Source organism: Talpa occidentalis, unplaced genomic scaffold (assembly GCF_014898055.3).
Source record: "Talpa occidentalis isolate TD23 unplaced genomic scaffold, MPIMG_talOcc4v2.1 talOcc4.8, whole genome shotgun sequence".
NCBI classification, from domain to species: Eukaryota; Metazoa; Chordata; class Mammalia; order Eulipotyphla; family Talpidae; genus Talpa; species Talpa occidentalis.
In genome coordinates, this window is record NW_023605194.1 from 9622045 (window position 1) to 9645186 (window position 23142).

The 23142-nt window shown below is 43.9% G+C and overlaps 1 protein-coding gene and 1 long non-coding RNA gene across 7 annotated transcripts in view; both read left to right on the forward strand.

Moving 5' to 3' along the window:
* GFRA1 (GDNF family receptor alpha 1) overlaps positions 1-23142 on the forward strand; it is a 202963-nt gene that overhangs the window by 104302 nt on the left and 75519 nt on the right. The window lies entirely within an intron of this gene.
* LOC119234027 (uncharacterized) lies at positions 16934-18415 on the forward strand. Its single transcript, XR_005122520.2, has 3 exons — positions 16934-17072; positions 17394-17564; positions 18278-18415. It is a non-coding gene; the product is annotated as an uncharacterized LOC119234027 (long non-coding RNA).

The window sequence follows — 23142 nt, forward strand, 5'->3', positions numbered from 1 at the left end:
CGGCAGGTACACCTCACTGTCCCATCTGGAACCCACTTAGGATTTTGTTTTCCAAAGGAAGCTGTTGAAGTGCTCTGAAGTACTGAGCGATTGTTTACATAGCGGGGTTTATTTTTGAAAGAAAATCTGGTATGCATGTAAGCTGCATGCTGGTTGTGGATGGCTTCAAGAAACAGTTGGATCAAATAAAAGTAATGATGAATAAAACAACCCTAGCAGCAGCCAATACACACGAAAGATTCAGCACCAGCCCACAGCCTCTGTTTGACAGGGACGGGAGGCCCTCTGGGGACTTTGAGAGAACCCCTTCATCACCCCCACCCCTGCAGATCTGCCTGCCCACCATGGACACGAAGGTGCGGGAGCTTTGTCTTCTGCAGGCTAGTCCCAGTGCCTGCCCCTCAGTGCCTGGTGAGCAGGCAGGGCAAGCCAGAGCTGAAGGTATCCCAACAGCAGGCAGACAGAGGAGGAAGCAGCACTCCAGGGGGCAGGCCTAGCTCTAAGGCCACAGATAAACTCCCCAAGCATATTGGCCCAAGGTGACACAGTGAGGGAACTGATGAGCATGCTCCAGAAACCCTTGTCTTCTGACCCTATGGAAAACTCCAGGAGCTGTTTTTTCCTTGTCTTGTCCTCAGTCCTCTCTTGAGACCTGTGTAAATGGTAGCCTGGAAGGGGGTGCACCCAGGATCTGATTGACAATCACACTTACCTGTCTGAACTAAAAAAAAAAAAAAAAATCCATGCAAGTTTTGAGCGTTAATTCTCAAAAAAGAATTAAGAATTTCATGAATCTGGGGGAAAAAAAAAGAATTTCATGAATCCGGACTGAATTTTGCATCTCACCCAAAGGTGAGCTCTTGTGGGTATTTAGGAGCAGTGTTTCTATCAGGGTTATGGACACAAAGCACTCCTCAGAGTGTGGCCTGGTCACACTCTGGTAAAAATGCAGTCTTGGACATACCTCCCCCAACTGCTGCAGCTTACTGAGGACTGAACATGGGCATCTCCATCTTAAACATGCTCTCTGGCTGCATCTGCGCGGTAAGGACTGGGTGGTTGGCTCAACAGGGGTAACAGATGAGAGTCTAACAAAGGAAGTGGCAAGAGAAAAAAATGACTTTGTTATGACTAATTTTGAAAATGAACACATTCAGCATTCAGCTGGCATTACGTCCTAGGCACTGGGCCAAATCAGAGAGGTTTTAAGAGGATTGAGACAATGTCTGTCTGCAACAAGTGGAGGGGCCTGGCCGGGGACAGGTGATGGGGATAGAGATAACCATAAAACAGAAAGGTGGAGAGGGCTGTGAGAGAGGAGGCTTTGCGGCTGCTTGTGGGGAGGAAGCAGGAGGTTGCAAAGGGCAGTCCTCGCAGAGCTGGATGGCAATGATGGACAGGAGTCCAGCAGCTGGAGACAATGGGGAGGACAAGCTCAAGACCAAGGAATTTCTCGGTCAAAGCATTGATGTGGGGAAGGCTTGACAAGTAGTTGGCAAACTAGGAATACTTAGAGAGGTTGCTGTCAGGGAGCGAAAGGTTCAGGAAGAAGTAGACACTTACTGGTCTTCTGCTATTTGAAGATGAAAGAAAAAAATGTCTTAGAAAGCACTGTTGGATTTTCATGGAGGAAATTATTGGGATCCTTCAAAGGAGGAAATTCCATGGTAGTTAATGGCTGAAGTCAGAGTTTAAGAAACGGGAGGAACTGTGGGTGAAGGAAGTGGGGGTCTCTGCTGGACACCACTGTACAGCAGTGAAGTTGGCAGTTGATGGCAATTTGAGGATCTGAGAGAAGGTGTTTTTAGAAGGAGATCTGAACGTTGTGTGCACAGAAAAGGACTTTATGGAGAGATTCATTGAAGATGTAAGAGCGAAGGGACAGAGCCCCACAGAGTAAGCAGAGATCTGAGAGCAATGAGGTAGTGGGGGTGGGTAGCCACAGGGTCTCCTCCCCTCCTCCACACCCCTGCACCCCACCCCAGGCTATGTGGGATGAGTGACATGTGTGACAGGGAAAAAGAGAAACAAAGAGGTAGATAAAGATGGAGAGATGAGACCGAGACAAAGACCGAAGCAATAATTAGAAATCTCACATGTGCGCAATAATCCAGCAGACTTACCCTGGTTAGACGTGACTTCCAGGACCAAGGAAAATGCAGTTAAGGCCGTGGTTGGAGAGCCCTGAATCACCACGGGAGGGGGCAGAAAATTCAATTTCATGGGAGTTGAAGTGTAGGGGAGAAAGGATGCCAGAGAAGCCCAGAGTGAAGACTTGCGGGGGGCTTGGAGGCCTGCTGGCCCCCGGCACCCCTGCCTGCCATGTACCAGGTTGCTGCTCTACCTGTAAAAGCTCAATAAAAGCCTGAGAAAGCCACCGAGGGCTCCAGGATGCTCCTTTATCCCCATCTGCATAGGATCATTGAACCAGCTCTGTCCCTTCCTGGCTCTACATGTAGCCTGGCCCTGTGACTGAGGAAGAGTTTCTCTTTGGGGATATCCTTCACATCATATAAGGAGAAATGGGCCAAGCGTTTCAGGAGTATTTAAAGCCCTTTCACATGACCCCTGATAGGAGAAGGATGGTTGAGTGATAAAAACAAAATATTGCCACACAGAGTCTCTGAGTGTCGCTCTTGGGAGTGTTCCTGAGGCACCTGCGACGGCCAGGAGGTGTTGAAGGCAGGGCCGTCCGCTTGACATAGAACCTCTGAGGAGACTCACCACAGACTCGGAGATTTCAAGACAGAAGCAGTGAGAAACCCAGCGTTTCCAGAGAAGACAGAATCTGAGGAGCAGTTATAAAATTCAATAACATGCTCTTAAGAACTGACTCTCCCTCACAAGGTAGAATGAGAAAGTCTAATATTGGAAAGCGTGCTGGTTACATCTCATAAAACCAGCAGGTTTTATAAGAAACATACTAAAATTTCCCAAGAAATTTTTTGGGTGAGGAACACAATGCCTGCAGGCCTTTTAAATGACATTTCCAAGGGTGGTCTTGGGAGGAAAATGAGGGGCAGTTTCGGAGGATTCCTCTTCCCCTCTGCTAAACCCAGAAATTGGGTTGCTGCTGTTTCAAGTGAAGTAAAGATCTTATTTTTCAAGTGCAAATCGTATTTGACTCTAATAGTATGAATTCTGTCAAGTAGTCCATAGAATAAATTTGCACACAGTTTAACATAACACAAGTACATTAAATAGGATTTGGCATTAAAAGACCTAACACCGAATGGGAATCTGAAAATAAATGCCCACATTCTCCCCAGAAGACTGTTCACCCTGAGGCCTTGGGCATTAATTTAACTGAATGAGGAAGCCACTGGGGCAGCTGTCGGGAGCTTATTTGATTTGTGAATAAACAATGCCTTCATTTTAAATGCTGTTCGCTTTTACCCAAACCAAAGCAGGACGGAGAGCACAAAAGAGACTAATTGGTTATACAAAAAAATACTGAAAAACAAAACAATCTGAGATTTTTTTGGCTCAGCATTAGATTTTTTTTGGGGGGGGGGTGAATGGAAAATGCAGAACTCGAGCGATGCTGCTAATTTTGAAGCCCAGGGAAAGGCACTCAGTTCCAGGTTGCGTCTTGTGGTTAATGGATTCAGAGAATTCAGTCCAGTGAAGAGGAGCCAGGATGAGGGACACCTATTGTCAGCCTGAATTAGCCACATTCTGTCCTGGCCAGCAGACGGCTGTGACCAAAAGGGCCGGGAAGGGTGGCTGTCCTTTGTTCCCTGCCTCAGGCTGATCAGGCAGCCAGGTACACCTGAGTGTGTGCTGGGCTGCACACCTCTCCACCAGGAAGCAAGGTGACAAGTGAAGAGCATCACCAAGGTGTTTGTGGGAACCTGCAGGGACGTCTGTGGCCAGGGCTTGCACATGCTGTCCATGGCCAGGTGGCATTTGACACCTGACGTCTCCTGGGTGCTGGAGAGACAGATGAAACTCAAAGCCACAGACCACTGGGGTTTACTTGAGTTCCAAGCCTGGGTCGGGTGGGCAACATGCTGAGAGGCCTGTGACTTGCTGAGGGGCTCCTATGGACCTCCATCCCCTGTGGTCACGATATACCATACATATCCCCCACTGAAAAGGCAGTGGGGCCTGTGAGTTTGGGTTCTGTAGCTCTGCCCAGGCTCTCTGACACTTGGGAAGCGAGGCAGCCTAGCCTTGCTCCCACATTAGGCGGGAGGCCTAATGTGAAGGGGACAGCATGTTTCCCAGGAGCAAGGGGCTTGTCATCTTTATTTATGAATCCACATGGACTTCAAGGTGCAGCTTGGAGTTTGCACTTAGCAACTGACGACTCAGGATGAAATGGGCCTTGACGATACCATAGACATGCTAGAAATCATCTTCCAACAACGTTCTCGACGTGTTGCTAACAGATAGGCTTGTCTGTGGTGCTGGGCTGCACTCGGGCCCCTGGTGTCCTCAGGAAGTGCTGGCCTGCAGAGCCTCAGCAAACACTGGGTTGTAGCCAGGGCAGTTTGTGGACAGACATGAGGAAGAAAACGTTAGCATGAGTGCCTTCACCTTTCTTCCCCAAACCACGTGCATTAATGGAGCCTGGGGTTGCACCTTACTCATAGATTTTTATGGTATTTTCTTTCCTAAGGAGCCAGCAAGTAACTGGAGGTGCCTGGTGACCTTCTTTATGAGCAAATTCCTCTTATGGGTCATTACATTGATTTTCCTCCTCCGGGCCTGTGGAGATTAAGAGCAGGGTGCTTGGCCTTTCCCACATGGTGGACGGAGGGTGGCCTGCCAGGAGCAGCACATGACATTAGCGTGGTCAGCAGCCTGTGAGCGTGACGATGAGGAGGTGGCTGCTGGAAGGGAGATCCGGGTCCCGAATCTGTCTTTGTGAATCGAGCCATCCACCAGGACACGCACAGCCCTGGCCAGGAAATCTTTTCTAAGTCAAGGTCTTTATCATTTACCCACCACAGACTCCCCCCTGAAAGTGATTTGTTATAGTCACAAGGTTTGTGCAACTGTCACAGCACAGGGTTCTGTGAAAAGTAGAATCATCGTCTTTTTCACAAATCTGTTTTGATTGTTGAAAGTTTTCAGCATGGGACTTTTGCTTTCCTGTGAGGTTTTTCCATTAAAGGAAATGGCATGTGAGTGTGTGTGCCCATGAACACGCATGTGTGCAGGTATATGCACAGATTCTTCAGAGCCTCTGCAGGCCTTTGGAGTGGACCGTGAGGCCTGACCACAGCAAGAAGGAAGCAGCCACAGCTGCGCTTGGAAAGCCATCCCAGGAAGCCACCAGGGCCCCCTCAGCCACCTCCCGACTTGAGATGGACTCCAGTGGCCCGGAGTCCCGAGACCGGAGTTGATGCTGCTCCTGCAGCCTCTTGAATCTGCAGTCTCTTTCTACTTAGCCCTGGGTCTCTGCTCTTCTCTGACTTGAACCCTGTGCTCAGATCCGTGATGTGGGACAGACCTGGTCTCATTGCATGGGGCCAGGTCCCACGACTGCTGGCTTTCCCAGTCTTGGCAACTTTGGATTCTGCACATGACAAAATCAGGAAATACAGTTCTGCTCAGGAACCTGGAGCTTGAGAAGGAACTGGAAAGCAGGAAACAACCTGGAAAACGCATACTTTACTAACCGGGAGTTACTATATGAAGTTGTGGCTTCAGGTACACTGTACATTTTAAAAATTACTTTACATGTTACTTCTTGTTTGACCCTGCTGAAGATTGGACTGCAATTATTTTTGGCATGAAGTGGTAAAATTTCACATAGGATATGCATATTCAGGCATAGCTGTAACCAACTTCCAAGGGGTGTGTGTGTGTGTGTGTGTGTGTGTGTGTGTGTGTGTGTGTGAGAGAGAGAGAGAGAGAGAGAGAGAGAGAGAGAGAGAGAGATTGACCTTTATTCTAATAGGTTTGAGGTACTATTGGTTTACAATGCTGTATATGATTTAGGGGACTAAATCCTCAGATGTATGTCACCATGCCCACCACCAAAGTAACCAAAGTCCTTTACCATGGACCACTGGGCTCCCTCCCCACTTTTCCCTGTTCCCACCCTCCTTCCCCTTCTAGCAGCTTCTATTCAGCAGTCATATTTCTAGGGGTTTTGGCTTAGTTTTGTCTGGTCCTTTGTTTCGTTCCTCTGTAGTCCACCTGTGATTGAAATCACCCTGTAGTGTCTTTCCAACTTACTTGATTTAGCATAATCCCTTCCATTTTCATCCAGGTGCTCACAAATGTAGGAGTTGTGTTGTGTTTTTTTTTTTAATAGCTGTGTGGTATTCCATCATGCATGTAAACTGTTTCTTAATGCACCCTATCCTTGGGCACTTAGGTTATTTCCATAATATGACAAAAGTAAATAGTGCTGCAGTGAACATAGGAGAGTATATATCCCTTCAAATTAGGGTTTTTGATTTCTTTGGGTGGATACCTAGGAGTAGAATTGCTGTGTCCTATGGTATGTCTATTTTAAATATTTTGAGGAACCTCCACACTGATTTTCATAGGGGTTGGATCAATCTACAGTCCTACCAGCAATGTACAGAGGGTTTTTTTCTCTGCATGCTCACATTTTTTGATATGGGCCATCCTCATGGGAGTGAGGTAGTATCTTATCTCATTGTGGTTTTGATTTGTAATTCCCTGATGCTAAGTGAGGTTGATTTTTTTTTCCTGTGCTGTTGACCATCTGTATGTCTTCTTTAGAGAAGTGTCTATTTAATTTGTCTGCCCATTTTTTTTTGGACTGGATTCTTTGTTTTCTTTTTATTCAGTTGTATGAGTTCTTTTTAGATCTTGGATATCAGCTCCTTGTCAGATATATGATGTGTGAATATTTTCTCCAATTCAGTAGGGTGTCTTTTTTTTAAAGATTTATTTTATATGTACAAGAACTGGGGTACAAGCCAGATGTGTGAGAAGGTGAGAGGATTCACCAGAGACAGAGTGGGGAACAGAACAGGCAGACTGACGAAATACACTGCTGAGGGGAGCAGAGGGTGAGACTGGAGAGGTCTGCTCGCCATGTGGGTTGCTCGGAGGCCAGCGGGGATCGAACTGGCACTGCAGAGGCTGCGGACAGCTTCACGGTGCTGCACTCAACTGCCTGCACCACCAGGAAGGCCCTCTTTTTTTTTTTTTTTTAATGATAGTTTCTTTTCTGTGCAGAAGCTTTTTAGTTTGATGTAGTCCCACTTACTTATTTTTGCTTTTGGTTTCTTTGCCGTTGGATTTGAGTCTTCAAAGACATCACTGAAGCCCATGTTGTGGAGTGTTTTACCTATGTTTTCTTCTATATATTTTATGGTTTCCAGTCTTTAAGCCACTTTGAGTTAATTTTTGTGTACAGTATGAGAGAGCAGTCTAGTTTCATTTTTCTGCATGTGGCTGTCCAGTTTTCCCAACACTATTTGTTGAAGAGAATTTCCTTTCTCCATTGTATACTCTTAGCTCCTTTGTCATAGTTTAACCATCATATAAGTGTGGGTTTATTTCTGGGCTTTCAGTTCTATTCTTTGTGTCTGTTTTTATTCCAATACCATACTATCTTGATTACTATAGATTTGTAATAGAGTTTAAAATCTGGGAGTGTGATAGATCCATTCATCTTTTGTCAAGATTGCTTTGACTATTTGGGTCCCTTCCTATACAAATTTTGGTGATATTTACTCTGTTTCTTTCAAAAATTCCTTTGTTTGTTTTGTTTTTTAATTCATGAGCGTAGAATATCTTTCCATTTCCTTATGTCTTTAGTTTCTTTTAACGTTGCCTTATAGTTTTCAATGCATATCTTACCTCTTTTGTTAGGTTTATTCCAAGGTATTATATTTTTTATACTGCTGTAAATGGGATTGTTTTCTTGATTTCTTCACAACTTCCATCTTGACATAAGAAGTTTTGCTTTTTTTTTTTGAAATTATGATGTGTTTTCTATTTTTTTTAAAGATTTATTTATTTATTTAAACAAGCACTGGGTACAATCAGAAGCGTGGGAGGGTGAAAGAATTCACCAGAGCCAGAGTAGGAAGGAGAACAAGCAGACTGACGAAGTACACTGCTGAGAGGAGCAGCGGGCGCGGCAGGAGAGGTCTGCCACGCCATGTGGGACCCTCGCCAGTGGCCGGGTATCGAACCGGCGCTGCAGAGGCTGCAGGCACCTTCACAGACCATTGCTCAACCGCTGTGCCACCGGGGAGGCCCTATGATGTGTTTTCTCAATTAATTCTTGTAGATGGTAGGGCTCATCATCAGTGAGAATCTACATGTTTGAGAGTTAGAAGATAAAGGTCTTGGATTCAGAACCAGCAGGAAAAACAACATACCCAAGGTAGTCAGGCAGGGATGGAAGCATCAGACTGGAGGACTGAGCTTCAGAGAAGGAAATCCTCAAGTTTCGGAAGGTCATGTATAGTATGCGTCCCTTTTGAAACATTCCCAGATTGTGCTTAAAGGTATGCATTCCATCTCGCTCTCATCCAGTCAGTTTCAAGGATGGCACTTAGATTGGCACTCATCTTTTATTTCCCAATTGGTAAGCTCTTAAGCTTATCCCAAGTTCCACCTCCCAAGCCCCTCCTCCAGGCTTGAAACCATCCTGTCTCTCTGGTTACCTGTGCCCAGAATTCTCCTAAGAACAGGACACGAGTCCTGGTTTCTACTCTAGCATGGATTTCCTATGAAGAGGTGAGCAGTAAATTAAGATCCTGTAATGAAAGAATTAATAATTCATTGTTGTTATTGACAGGTGTCCTCCCTTCCAAGTAGTTCAGGAACCCACGCTGGCTTGTGTAGAATTGAATGTGGCATGTGAGTGGATATTCGGATCTATTCATGGCTGTGTGCCTGGTGGTCCCTGCCACTTGGGGGTTGTCTAAATGCATGATTTGTTAAAGGCAATACATCCTTTTGTGAAACTTATATTGCCCATTAATTGGTCATTGATCTCCAGCCCATTTAGGACTGTTATCCTTACAGATAATTGTATGGCTTTGTCATGTTGTATAATGCTGGATCTTAGTTTATTGCTTGTGGATTATGGTTTCATCCCAGACACTTGAATGATGTCTAATGATTTCTTACTGACATTCATCCAGCAAATATTCCTTGAGCATCTACTGTGAGTGAGATGAAATGCCAGGCACGTGACACACAGAGTGATGTTTGCTGCCTTCCAGGCATTTTCTGACGGTTGCAGGAATAAGACATATACCCAAAAAACTATTATGGGTAAGAGCTAAGCTCCCTTCTTCTATACTGTGAGTGGGAATGTAAAATGGCTACAATAGTTGTGGAGAGTAATTTGACAAATATCTTTTAAAATTAAATATTTCTTTCCCTTCAACCCTACAATTCTCTTTTTAGGAATACAGTGTACAAATAGTGGCCCATAAAGACATAAATTCCAGAATATTTACTGCAGCTTTATTTGTAGCAACATAGGATGAAAGCCAAATTCCAAACCCAAAAGTCTTTTATGTCTACCTATAGGGGACCAGGAAGTAGGTGACCGTTCTTAAGAGGTACTAGAGTGAAGGCGACCTCAGGGATGAGGCAGTTCCATGCGTTGGCCAGGAAAGGTGTCCTTGATAGACTGATCAATGAGAAACGGTAAATATCACATGATTCTGTTTCTGTGAAGAAAAAGTTCTGTATATTTGAATCCCTATAGTTCATTTATTGGTGAGAGGTAGTTATTAATTTATGTGATTTGTACATTACACATTATTGGGGGTCTTCACTTTTGGTTCAGTGGATTGATGGGAGAGAAGCTCTGGTGTGAGGAAGGAGGGGGACAATGTGTGTGACCCTCCATGTGGGGTCACCTGTGGCCTTCTGGGCGGTTGGCTCTTGGTGGCAAATGTCTTACTGCCTCCCCTGGCAGAGAGAGTGTGCCTGAGAGGAATTCTGCATGAACCCAACCCAGGGACAGTCCTTGCTTAATGGGAATTGCTAGTCCGCCAGGACTAGTTAGTGGGAGAAACCCAGAGCTCAGGGGTCTCCTGTAAACCCGCCCCTGCCCCCCACCCCCCAGTTTACCCAGTAAGGAAATGAAAACTCTGTTCTGATTGCTGTGCTTGTGTAAAGGGGACTATCAGTGCAAATGAGAGATGCATCCCTGGAGAGTTCAGGTGAGGAGCTGAACTGAAACCATCCTTGGTTCACTCTTTCCTGCACCAGACCGTTATCAGTTGTAAATGGCACCTTTAATATAACTTTTTTTTAAATATTTATTTGTTTATACAAGCAGTTGTGTACAGGCTAGAGGTGTGGGGTGAGAGGATTCACCAGAGACAGCAAGAAACAGCAGGCAGACGGGCCGAAATACACTGCTGAGGGGAGCAGCGGGCAAGTCAGGAGAGGTCTGCCGCGCCAGGTGGGAATCTCCCTGACCGGCTGGGAATCGAACCGGTGCTGCAGAGGCTGCGGACAGCTTCACAGTACTGCGTTCAACCCTCTGCGCCACTGGGGAGGCCCTTTAATATAGCTTATTAGCGAGGAACGCCCACTTAGCAGGATAGACAGACATAGAACAGCTGCTGGGACAAGTGCTGTCCTTGAAGCGTGTGGCAAGGCCCAGGGAGGAGCCTCATGGCAGGCCAGAACAGGGAAGGCTTTTTCCTCAAGGATAAGTGGGAAGTCACCTGGAGGACAACGAGGCCCCCAAGGTCTGGGTGAGCAGAATTCTGGGGAGAGCTAGTGTCCTGCTCCTCTGGGTGCTCCCCAGGTGGCCAGTTCAGAAAGCTGCAGGAAACAGCATGTCCAGCCTGGACGTTTGGTACCTAATCTAGTAGCTCTTGAGTTTGGACCCTCTGAGGTCACTGTTTGGAAACCCATGTGGGGAGCAATTTGCATTCAAGTCAGCCAGCTACATTTGCTCAACAAAACACCTTCAATTGTTCAAAGTCCCACTGAGTGTTGTCCACTCACAAATGGCGCCCAGTGAGCCCACGCCAGAGGGAATGTTTGGATTAATCTTTCCTCTCACGGGTTCATGTTTGAAAACACCCTTTCCCTCAGGTCCCACCTCATGATTCCACCTGGAAGAGCAACACAGGTTGCATTTGAGTCCATTGTCATTGATGGCTGGAAGACAGTTCTGCTGCTAAACTGCGCAGAACCGTCACCAGCAGTTGAGAGAAGCTGGTTCTAATTAGCGGGCTTGGCAACATTAAATTCATAAATGAGGGCAGCCCGCGCAACACGTTGGAATAGGAGATAATGAACCCTCCCCCTAGTTTGGAAACACAATGGATACAACTCAAATTAAGGAACAAAAGGGAGACAGTGTAAAGCCTGCGATGAAATAGCATCTCTAATTGGGTTTTCCTTCCACAATAGCACAGATTAAATGCAGAGTATCAACTTAACCTTTCCATTTGCCGCCTTTGTCAGCCAAAAACAGATGGTTAACATGATTTATATTTTTGTTCTTATTTTGTTCTTAGCCATTTAATTGGAATCAGATTATCAAACTGTTTTGTAAACAACCTGGAATGGAGGTACTTATTTTATCCCAGAATTTAAATAAATAAAGAACAGGTAGGAATGGAATCATCTTCCATTGAATCAGAAGAACACAACCAGGGAGATATCGGGGGTGAGGCAGATGGTGGGGACCCTACAGCTGTGCTCCACACACAGGCCACCACACTGATCTCTGAAAGGTCTGCAGAATCATGTAAATATTATTTGTACTCTGAATGAAACATGCAAAATAAAATTCTGGGTAAATTCTTCATAAAACTGAAGACACGTCATTTAAACCCATAACTTAATTTGAAATGATTCCTAATGACCTGTAATTTCCTCCTTTTGAAATGGTCCATCACATTAATCAGATTGATGTAGTGGTGATAGATTATTCTCATTAAAAGGAATAGTCTTTTGTTGTCCTTGCCAATCTGCCATCTAGACTCACCAACCAGGAGTAGCTCAGAAGGCTGACTCCATTCTCTGTTTTGAGTGACCCTCTTTGTCTGACTTGTTTTGATGGGGGGGTCCCTGTGTTGCTTCCTTCTGTGTCTAATGAGACCCTTCTGTGACTGGAAATAATATCTCCTTTGGTACCTGTTTCAGGTAAAACTGAGTTGCTTGGGCTGCTCAGGCTTGTGTGGGATGGTAGGCTTCTTTGTTTTCTAGAATTTTCTTTCAGCAGCTGTTCTGACAGAATGCTTCTCCCTTTCCAACCAGCCAGATTCATAAGCCAGAGTTGGTCTTTACAACCATCTATTTTTTACCAAGTCCATAAACCTCTATGGCTCTGGCATGCCTCTGGCTCCACTATGCATCTAGCATAATGATTTGGTGGCACAAAAGCTGGGTTGTTTACACCCTGACAGTCAAACCTTCCATTTTTCATGAAGTGCCAGAAGAATAGTGCTTTTTCTCATTTTCCTCAACACATTGCTTTTCAGAGCTTGGCCTTTTTTTATTGGGCTTCCCTGAACCTAGGCACACCGAAAGGATAGGGGTTGTTCAGCAGAGCAGTGAATTGGGGTGAAATATAAACTCGTATTTCTTATATTTTATTCCATTAATGTTTTATCAGTTTCTGAGCCCTGGAAGAAAGGTTTTGTTCTCGCTGGGTCTTTTCATGCTGTTTCCAGGTGACTCGAAGCAAATCACTCTTGTCTTGGGGCTGCCTGTCAGCACCCCGTGAGTGAAGGCAGGTGACAAGTGGGGTCTGTGACTTGCCTCTTCCCTCCCTTTACTGGTGATGGAAGTTCTAGAGGGAAGATGTGTCGCTGCATGCAGTAGCCCTGCCAATTGTTCAAGGCGGTGTGGACACCAGAACCCGAACTCCAACCATTCTGCTCTGCTAGTCAGTCATCGGTCTGTCACCTTGGGCATATTCCTTCACCTGTTTTCAATTGATTTCTTTATTTTCACTGTGGGAATAATAACATATATCCGATAAAACTGCCATGAAGATTAAATGACAAAGTTCTTGACACATAAGAGTTCTGAGAAACTACTAGCTATGATATTACTTTGAAATGGGGCTGAAAATGACAAATATTTTCAGTTTTACTGTAACTGACCTATTCCTAAAAATCAGGGACATAGACAGTTAATTGGGGCCTCCCTGGTGGCGCAGTGGTTGAATGCAGTGCTGTGAAGCTGTCCACAGCCTCTGCAGCACGGGTTCAAATCCTGGCCGGCCAGGGAGAGTCCCACATGGCGCAGCAGACCTCTCCTGACTCGCCCGCTGCTCCCCTCAGCAGTGTATTTTGGTCAGTCTGCCTGTTTTGCTCTCCGCTCTGTCTCTGGTGAATTCTCTCACCCTCCTGTGCCTCTGGCCTACACCCCAGCTCTTGTATAAATAAAAATAAAAAGTCTTTTAAAAATGTTTTAAAAAAATAAAACGGGGCTGAAAATGAGAAATATTTTCAGTTTTACTGTAACTGACCTATTCCTACCTACTCTAAAATTCAGGGACATAGATAGTTAATTGTGTTACTCAGGATGATCCTTCTTTCTGAAGCACTGGCAGGATTAGTTTGAAGAGGGCCTCGCCTGTGCTCACTAGTCTCTACTGACTGGTCAGCCGCAGCCCAGGAGCGAGGCCCGGGACTTTAAGTCTGGCAGTCCACTCCAGCAGGTGCTTTCTCCTTACCTGCTGCAGCCTGGGACCTGGAGATAGTCAGTGCTCTGTAGATGCTTGTGATGAAGGCGTTAGGAATTATTGTTTTTAGAGTTAGCTTTTTGTTCAAGTAAACAGAACAGTGAAAAAATAAAAAATACTCACCTGGAAGCAATTTTACAAAGCACCACCCAAAGCAGAAATGGGGCATTGCCAAGATCCAGAAGTTCCCTCCACATCCCTCCCAGCCACTCTTCCCACAAGGTGGCTGCCTCCTGTCATCAGGCATTCATTTGCCTGTTGGTGGTTTACATAAAAGGAGGATGTAACTGTACTTTTATAGAGTGGCTTCTTTTCCTCACATCATTATGTTCATAAGATTCATCCCTGTGGTGGGGGATAATTTGTTTTCTTTGCTGTATAGTATTCCGTCATATAGTGACATCACAGTTTACCTGCCCTACAGTTGTTAGACATCTGGTGGTCATAACAATGAAAAATCCTTTATGTCTTGTTGTGTAAACGTGTGTTATTTGTTGAGTAAAATTCCTGGGTTGTAAGAGAATGTGTGAATTCAGAGTTAGTTCTACCAGACAGTTTTATATTTCCAAGGTAGTTGTAACAATGAACAGTCCTACCAGCAGACTTTAAGAAGTGGAAATTTTCTTATTCTCAGTCATGTGTGTTTCAAGTTTTGCCCATTCACTGTAGCTATCTTAGTGGGTGAGGGGGCAGTAGTATATCCTCATGGTTTGATTTTCATGTCCTTTATGAAATGGTGTTGAGCAGCTTTCCATGTTGTGGTTGGCCACGTAAGTGTTCTCTTTCCTGCAATGCACATTTGAATGCTTTGCCCATTCTGCTACTAGGTTGTCTGCCTTTTTGTGATTGACTTGTAAAGTGCTTCTAAAATCTGGATACAAATCCTTTGTAATATAAATGTATTGCAAACATCTCCTCCCACACAGTGGCTTGCCTTTCATTTTTTCAGTGGTATCATTTGAGGAACAGAAGTTTGTTTATTGAATGTAGTCCAACTTACAGTTTTTCCTTATGCTAAGTGCTCTTTGTGTTTTAAGAAATCTTTGCCTATTCCAGGTCATGAATATATTTTCCTTTGTTTATTATTTACTTTCACAGTTAGTAGAGTCACTACTTTTTAAAGTGCTCTCTCAAATAAATGGAGAGCTAGCTAAAATGATATCTCGAGGTGTGGAGGTTTCCAAAGCAGCAGAAACACCCAGCCTGGCAGGAACTTGGGGCTGTATGGGAGAATGTATATGGCAAAGCCCTTTTGTGCTGCCAGAGGCCTGACTTGACCATGTAGCCACAGGAGATTGCCCACTTTTCCATTGGAAGTGACCCAGTCCTCATCTGTCCTAACCTGCTCCTGCTCTAGGAATTCCAGAAAGATTAGAAAGGCAAAGAGCATGTGACATGGTAATGTGGGGGCTCTGGGAAAAGCTTCATCCACTCTTGGGCACCCCCTCCCCCGCCTGTTTCACCCTTGTCTCTATCTTCAGAGAACGTTTTTATCCAACTTCTAAAACTGCTCTCCTGGCCCAGGAACTTCATAGATTACTGGCTTTGTAATGGGAAAAACTCACTCACCTGTTCTGTTTCTTGATCTGTAAAACTAGGACAATAAAGATCACTCAGTACTGATTCCTTGTATGGATGGACAGATGGGTGCATGGATGGATGCATGGATGGATGGATGGTTGGTTGATTGTGTGATGATTGAAAGAAGACTCGTTTTATAAAGTCCTCAGTCCAGTGTTGACACACAGTGTAGTGCTCAGTAAAAGCACTTGTCTCTCCTCTCTTCCTCACAAACTACAATTACTTGCTTTGATGAATAATGAAATGTTACCAGCTTAGTGAATCTAATGCAGCAGATATTAAAATAAGTCTAAATTATGTTAAGAAATTTGCAGTGCAGCTTTGCCTGGTGATCATGGTAGCATGTGTGTGGTTTTGAAATATCACCTAAATCAATAGCGAATGAATGAATGAATGAATGAATGAATGAATGAATAAATAAATGGCATTACCCTACATGTTTAAATGGGGCACACCTGACTGCTGCTGGGAGGGTAGGCTGTTAGAAAGGTGTCTTTGGGTGAACATTATTTTTTAATATTTTATTTTATACAATTCTTATATCATTTTTCATTTTTGCACAATGTATGCATTTTCATTTTGGTAATGTTCCCCATACAATTACACCCCCCCTTATTTTGACCCTAATCCTTCCTCTCCTAGCCCCCCGCCAACACCGGTAGTGTGTCTCTGGTTTATAGATGTTTGTTGATTTTGATTTTTTCCTTCTTATAGTTATTCTTTCTCCTGGTCCCTTATTTAAGTTTTCTAAATTCCTGCTATGAGTGGGACCATCCAATGTTTTTCTTTTTCTTTCTGGCTTATTTCGCTGAGCATGAGTGGGTGAACATTTTTAAGTACCATTTGTAAAGAGAAAGCTGTGTGATTGTATAGTTCGGGGTTCTGAGTTATTGCAATAGCTTCCCACTGGTTTTCTGGCTGCCTCTCTGGTCCTTCTTACACCACCTCTCTGTACCCAACACACATGGATCAGATGATGTCAGTGATTTCCCTTTGCACTTGGAATAACATCCAAACTCCTTTCCAGTCTTATCCATCTGCATATAGTCTGACCCTTGCCTCATTTCCTTCTACACCCACTTCTCACTCTGGGCTCCAGACACAGTATCTCCTCCCTACCCCAGCGCTTGACCCAGCACTCACCTTTCTGGAAACCTTCCATGACTTCTGTCCCTAAGATTGCATGGTAGAGTTAAAATCTCATCTTACCAAGATATTCTTCCTCCATAGTACAAATCTTGTTTATTTATTTGTTTGCTTGCCTTGCTTCTCTCCCCCACTGTGTTCACTTCTGGAACACAGTAGATGCTCAGGAACCAATTAAATGAATGAATGACCATTGTTATCAGCCTCTCCCCATCCAAGACACCAGCCTACTAGATTTCCATCATTTTGATTATATCCTCCTGCCCTCTTCTGTCCATGACCACCAGGCGATGCCTTCTGCTTCATTCCATGTCACTCACAAATTCCAGATGGGCTCACTTCCTTCATCTCTCCAGGGGAGCTTGCAGCCTCTTACCTCCCTAGTAGATCTATTGTCCCCATTCATGTCACTCCTTAAATCCCATTTATCTAGTGAGGGAAGTCACTTCTCCAGTCCCTTATGGATGATCATCAGCTGTCTCCCCTAAACCTCCCAAGAAAAGAGTCAGTGGTTATGACATAATGGGGACCCTCCTTGTTTGGCCTTGTAGCAGGTATGTGTAAGGGGGTGTTCCTGGTATCACCACCAGGGACTTCCTTATGTCATCAGTTCAGTAACATAAGTTACCAAGGCTCCCTTCTGGCATGTACCCCCGTCATTATTCTCTGCATTGGGGTTAACAGAGACCAACTCAGCTTGCTTAGTTCATAGAAGAGGGTAAGAATTCAGTCTTAGGGAAATGCAGGAGCAGAAAACTCACCTGGTGCTATAAGGGACTTTGCCTTGATAATCATTCTCAGTCCACTTAGAGCACCAGTACCCATTTCTGGGAGACAGTATTCGATTGACCCAGGTTGTTACCTATTTAAAGAGATGTGCCGCAGGTAGGGGTGGGGGAACTGCAAGGGGGAAACTTTGAATGTCCAAACAGTTCTTCAGGAGGTGTGCTATGCAGACATCTGGGAGACCTACTTGTCTGCTATCCAGACATCTGGGGGATGTTTCTGTGTCTGAGGTGTTTCTGTGTCCCTTGTCTAGGAGATCACATGTCATGTGGGAAACACTAGCAGGAAAGGCGGGCTAGCCCTGATCTGGGAAGCTTCCTGAAGGAAGTGCAGTATGGCCTAAGTTTGTCTTCAGTGAAGAGCAGCTGAGGAGGTCAGAGGAAGCTGGGGCACCAGGATGGAAGGAGAAGCCATGTGGACTCTGGTACTGCTACCTGGAGGCTTGGGAAACCGAGGGCCAGAGTGATGGGGGTTGGGGGGGGGTAACAGGTGACAGGGAGGAATGGCCAGGTCTTCAGGGATGCAGTGACCCAGAGATGAAGCACCTTCTTGAATTCAAATCCCACACCTTCCAGTTAGCCCCTCTGGGTCTCCAAATTTCTTGGTTTTTAAAATGAGACAGAATAAGAGAATGCGTGTAGTGTTTTGTCAGTACCGTGTTGGGCACATAGTAACCCCACAGTAAATATTAACTAATGTACATAAATCTCTAGAAAGCTGTAACTGCATCTGCCTCAAGGGAGGTCATTCTGGAAACCCTTGGGACATGTTAAGAAGGGGGGTTTCTTGGCCCCGTGGGGCGTGATTTCAAGCCTTCTAGGGAGGGGGTTTGTTTTTAATAATGAAGAATAGCTTGATAAGTAATAAACCATGCTTACATCCTACTCAGCCTGAGGAATTAAGGGACTGATTCTTATCTTTATATTATTAGAGAGATACATAAGAGGAAAAGTCCAAAATCAGTTTCTTCTGGGACGTCCGCAATTACCATGTTGGGATATACAACATCAGGATGGCCTGAGTCCATTAGGTGGATAGGCAGGCGAATCTACCTGGACCGATTTGAAATGGTTGGAAGTTGTTAAGCAGTAATGATGTGCCAAAGAAGGAATACATTTTCTCCTTCTCAAATTATAGGTGTTTCCTGCAGCGGGGAACGTGTTTTCTGCCGCCAACGTGGAGGGAGCAGTTTGTGTGCACACAGCTTAATACCCCTTCAGCTATGCATTCCCTTTGATCCCGAGCTTATTAAAAAATGCAAATCTAAATTGTATCTTATTAATGTGATCCTTTGTGTTAAAGCTGTGGGGGGTTAAAAATCCCAGTTTCTCTAACATATTTGGATTTTTAACGTGCAAAGTGCGACGAAAGCTTGAATTTCCGCAGGCCATATTTTCTAATCAACTGTTATGAAAGACTTTTTATTGTGCTGCTATTTCTTGCTTCTTGGAATTCAAGGAGATAAAGAGTAATGACTTCAGTGTTATACCCCAGGTATTCTCAAGCATGATGAGAGCCTTCTTAATTTGCTCCGGCTTGTCCAACCTGACAGTGGACCTGTCTTCCAGGAACATTCTGGAAGCCTGTTTTAGGGGTGTGCATACTGTTGGGGAAAGCCGATGTGGATACTCTGCTGGCGATGCCCTGGCTGGTGGGGAGCTGGTGACGGTACCAAGTCTGTCCTTTGTCCAAAGGTGCAGGCGAACCTGATGCCCATTGTGTTCTTGTTATTATGTTGTTATGGCTTCCCTGTAAAAAGCAACACATCTGAAGGTTAATTTAAATCAAGTTTAAAATTGGCCCCATGAGAACTCCGATACATTTTTCTCACTGTATCTTTTCTTCTTCTTCAAATCCTCATCTTCTCCTCCTCCCCAGCTTTCCTCAAGCCCTGGTGTAAGCTGCAACCTCGTGCTTAATGATTCCTCTCCTTGAGATACAATCCAGTTATTTTTCACCAAGAGTCATCATCCAGAAATGATCATTTTGTATTTATTAGGCTGTCAGGGAGGCAAACCCACCCATTATGTCGTCATGTTCCATGCCATTTCCTTACAGTGTGGATGAGAAAAAAGCATCCCAGCTGATGGTGAATACAAGGACGTTATTCAAGGATCTGCTTTTGATATCCATGCTTTCTGAGACTCTAGCATCAACTTTAAATGAGCGCTTACTGTATGCACCTCCAGCGAGAATCTTTCTGAGCATTTCTGGTGACAGTGGAAACTTGGCCTGGTGGAAGCAGTCAGTGAAATGGTCAATGATAAAATGAAAACCAGACACTGTTGAGTGCTTGTGTGTACTAGGAACAGTCTCTCATGTAATCACCAGGCTAATCCTTTGAAGTTCATACTACTTTTACTATATTCTCATTTAAGAGATGAAGATGTGAAGGCATAGAGGTACGGTACTTGCCAAACTCTGATTGTCGGGGTCTGATTTGAGGTTCTGTGCCCCTCACCTCTGCTTGCCACTTGTTTCCCTGCTGCTGTGTGGCGTCAGGCCGCTTGCTGCTGTCTCTGATCTTTACATTGAATACTGGGCTAGATTATCTGGTAGGTCACATTTGGCCCTAAAGTTTTATAATTCTTGGGTGATTCTCTTAAAAGTGTTCCAAGAGTAAGCCAGAAGACAAAAGGAGTAAGCCAGAAGACAAAAGCCATTTTCAAAACATCCTCCCGCCCTCCATGCACTCACACACATAATTTTCTCTATTATCATTCTGATGAAAGCACAGTGGAAAGAATCCCAACTGTTCCAGCCTATAATATTCTTTATTTTAGGCAAAAATTGTTACAACTCATATTCCAGACAAGGCTCCATGTGGCTTTTTGACACCTCCTCTGTGTCCCCAGGAAGCGGATATCGGGGGAGGAATATTTGTAGGTGGGGAGAGTGGAAGGTCTATTTTTAACGTGAGACCTTTTACAGTGTTGCTTCCTCCTCTGTTGTCTCCAGTTCTAGGAAATGAGATTTCACTCCTGCTCATTCACTGACATGGCATCGTGGTTCATAAAGGAAATTTTCTCTTGGTTGCTGTTGAAGTGTTTTACAAAAAGAAGTTTGATGTGCTCTGCGAGGGGATGGCAGGTGGCGGCTTTCTGTGTCATTCTCTGACATGTGCCAGCTGATGTGAAGTGACATGTGGTGACAGAGTCTTGCACGGCGCTAGTGACTCTTTTGTCTTGATGAAACAGGTAGCCCTTCCTGTGGGGAGTCAGGAGTGGAGCCTAAGATGGCTTTTCTGAAAAAAGCATGTATATCCAGTGGTTTTTTTTTTGATGCTTGGTGGTGCCATGTGAACTGCCAGACCCCAACAGCAGTACACGTGAGCTTGGTCTTAGGTGACGTGACGGGCAGCCGCCCCACCTCCGGCAGCTGCCCTTCCCCCCAGGACCCAGAAGCTCCATCCCAGCCGTCCCCGCGGGATTCTCCTCCAGCTGTTCCCGGGAGACTTGTGGATGCAAGCAGCTCAGCGTGTTCTCTGTCTCTGTCTCTTAATGAAACATTTCAAATATATAAACAAATGCAAACAATAATATAAATGTACATACAAGTACCCACCAAGCCGGTTTTAGCAAATCTTAACATTTTGCCTTATTTACATTTACATATTTGTTCTCTCTTTCTCTCTGTCTTACACACACACACATTTTACACACACAAACACACACACACGCACGCACCTCTTTGTCCTCTTCAGATTGCCAGGACTGGATTTACTGTGAAGCTCATACAATTTAAGATGCTGCCCCTTCTTCCACTCTCCCCAAGGGAGGTCCTACCAATGTGTTTACATGATTCTGTGTTTTTATAAAAAATTGTAAAATTTCCCAAAGTGAGAGATTTTGGTTGCATTGGGCGAAAAGCACTGTCTCTTTCCACTTGGCCTTGCCAGCATCCCATGCCCCCTTCTGTGGCCAGCATGGACTGACGGCCTCAGTTACTTGAGTATCTGGCTAAGGGTAAGTGACATTGGGAATATGTTCAGGCTGGGCTTAGCCCTGTATACTTATGTGGGTCTCTCTTAATTCAGTGTGTTTCTTAAGTGATTCCTGGACGTCCCAGTGGAAGAATGTCCCTGATTTCCATTTCCACTCATGGGCAACGGAACCGGAAGGCACAGGGCCAGAGCTCATAGAGCAGAAAGAATGTATTTCAGGAGGACCCACATGTGGTGCTCATAAGGAGTAGAGGAGAAACAAAGTTTGAGATGCATAGCCAGAAGCTAGCCCATGAAAAAGTGTCAAAACATTAGACATGTCAAATTCCAAGTAAGTGATTCTATTCTTACCCACCTGCTCAAATTAGAACAGCTCTCCTATCAGGAATATACTTGATAATGTAGCACAAACAGCAATAGACCTGTCTTATTTTTCTCTTCAAAATGTACTATTCATTTTCTTAAAGAGAGCCTCTTAATTTATATTTGTATGACCCTGCAAAACCCAGGTTCCATTCAGATATTGGATTCTGTTCTTCTCTTGATGTGATGTTTATCATTCCCTTGCATATTTCTTTTAACCTTCACTAGATATATAAATAGAGCTAAATATACTATATTAATGGTGGTAGTGCATACACACATTTGTCTTCTAGTTTTTCATTCTTTATTTTTTGAATATAAATGGACTGTTTTGGTCACTTCTTAGGGCCAGTATCTGTAAGAACGCTGTATGTACAAAATTAAATTTTTTTTTCTCCTGTTAATCTGTCTTGTGTCAATTTGATTATTAAATCAGCCAAAGAACCCAGAGAAAATTCCCCCTCTGCAGCATTACCATCATACCCATCCATCCCAGAATTATTTATATTTTGCAAAACTGAAAGTCTGTGTCTATTAAACAAAACTCACTGTGGGGGTTTCCAGATGCAGGGGTGAGGGGACACTGTGGACAATAGGTTTCTATGCTTGATATAAATGTTTCTATTTAGTACATTTACTCTAACAATTTGCCTTCTTTTCAAACATTGTTTTGAGATTTATCCATCTTATTACATAGAGATCTTGTTTCTTTCTATTGCCATTTATAGTGTTTCATTGTATGAATATATCACAATTCATTGGTCCTGTCTTATGTCAATAGGAATGTGTTGTAATTGTGACTAATTGGAAGTACATTATGTACATTATGTACAGTGAAAACCTGGCACTTACTCATATGTAGCAATGATCCTCAAACTTTTTTCATGGTCCTCAAACTCTTGCTCATATAGTCCCCAAAGTTGGGAAAACTACCTCCTCATACATTTTAAAACAGACAACTAAATTACTTTAGCGGACGTTTATGTAGTTGAAAGAATTTAATTTGCATAATATTGTAATGTGGACATTTAAAGACAAAGCTAGTGATCATTTTTTTCAAAGAATCCAGTGAAATTAAATTAGTGTAATGATAGGACTCTCATGCACATCCTTTTAAATAATATACCAAGATTTTCCTTCTGAGTTGGAGAGTTCACATAATTGTCTTTGCCCTTTGAACTTGAAATTCCATTGTTTCCCATCCTCAGAATCCTATCTCAATGCAATATGTTGTTATGAATGATGGTGTTTTATTGATCATCTCATATTTCTTTCATATTGATTCATAGGAGGTCTGTGTGATTTCTGGATACCATTCTTCTGTCATTCTGTGAGCATAAATATCTTGTCCTCGTCTGTGGCTTATCTTTGTACTTTGTGCTTGGAATTTTTGGTTGTACTGAGTTTTTCATTTTAATGTTGTAAATTTACTAGCCTTTCCTTGATGGTTTGGGGGTATATGTGTGGTTTAAAAATTTATTTCCAATCTTAAAGTCATGAAACTGTTCTCTGATGTTTTCTTCTAAAAGTTTTAAAGTTTTGTTTTTCACATCAAATTCTTTTATCCATCCAGAATTCGTGTTTGTGAATGGATACCTTAGAAATACAATTCTGTCTTCTTCCAAGGGAATACCCGGTTGTTTAAAGGACTGTTTTGCATAGTTCTGCCTTTGCCAACTGATGGTTACCACCAAAT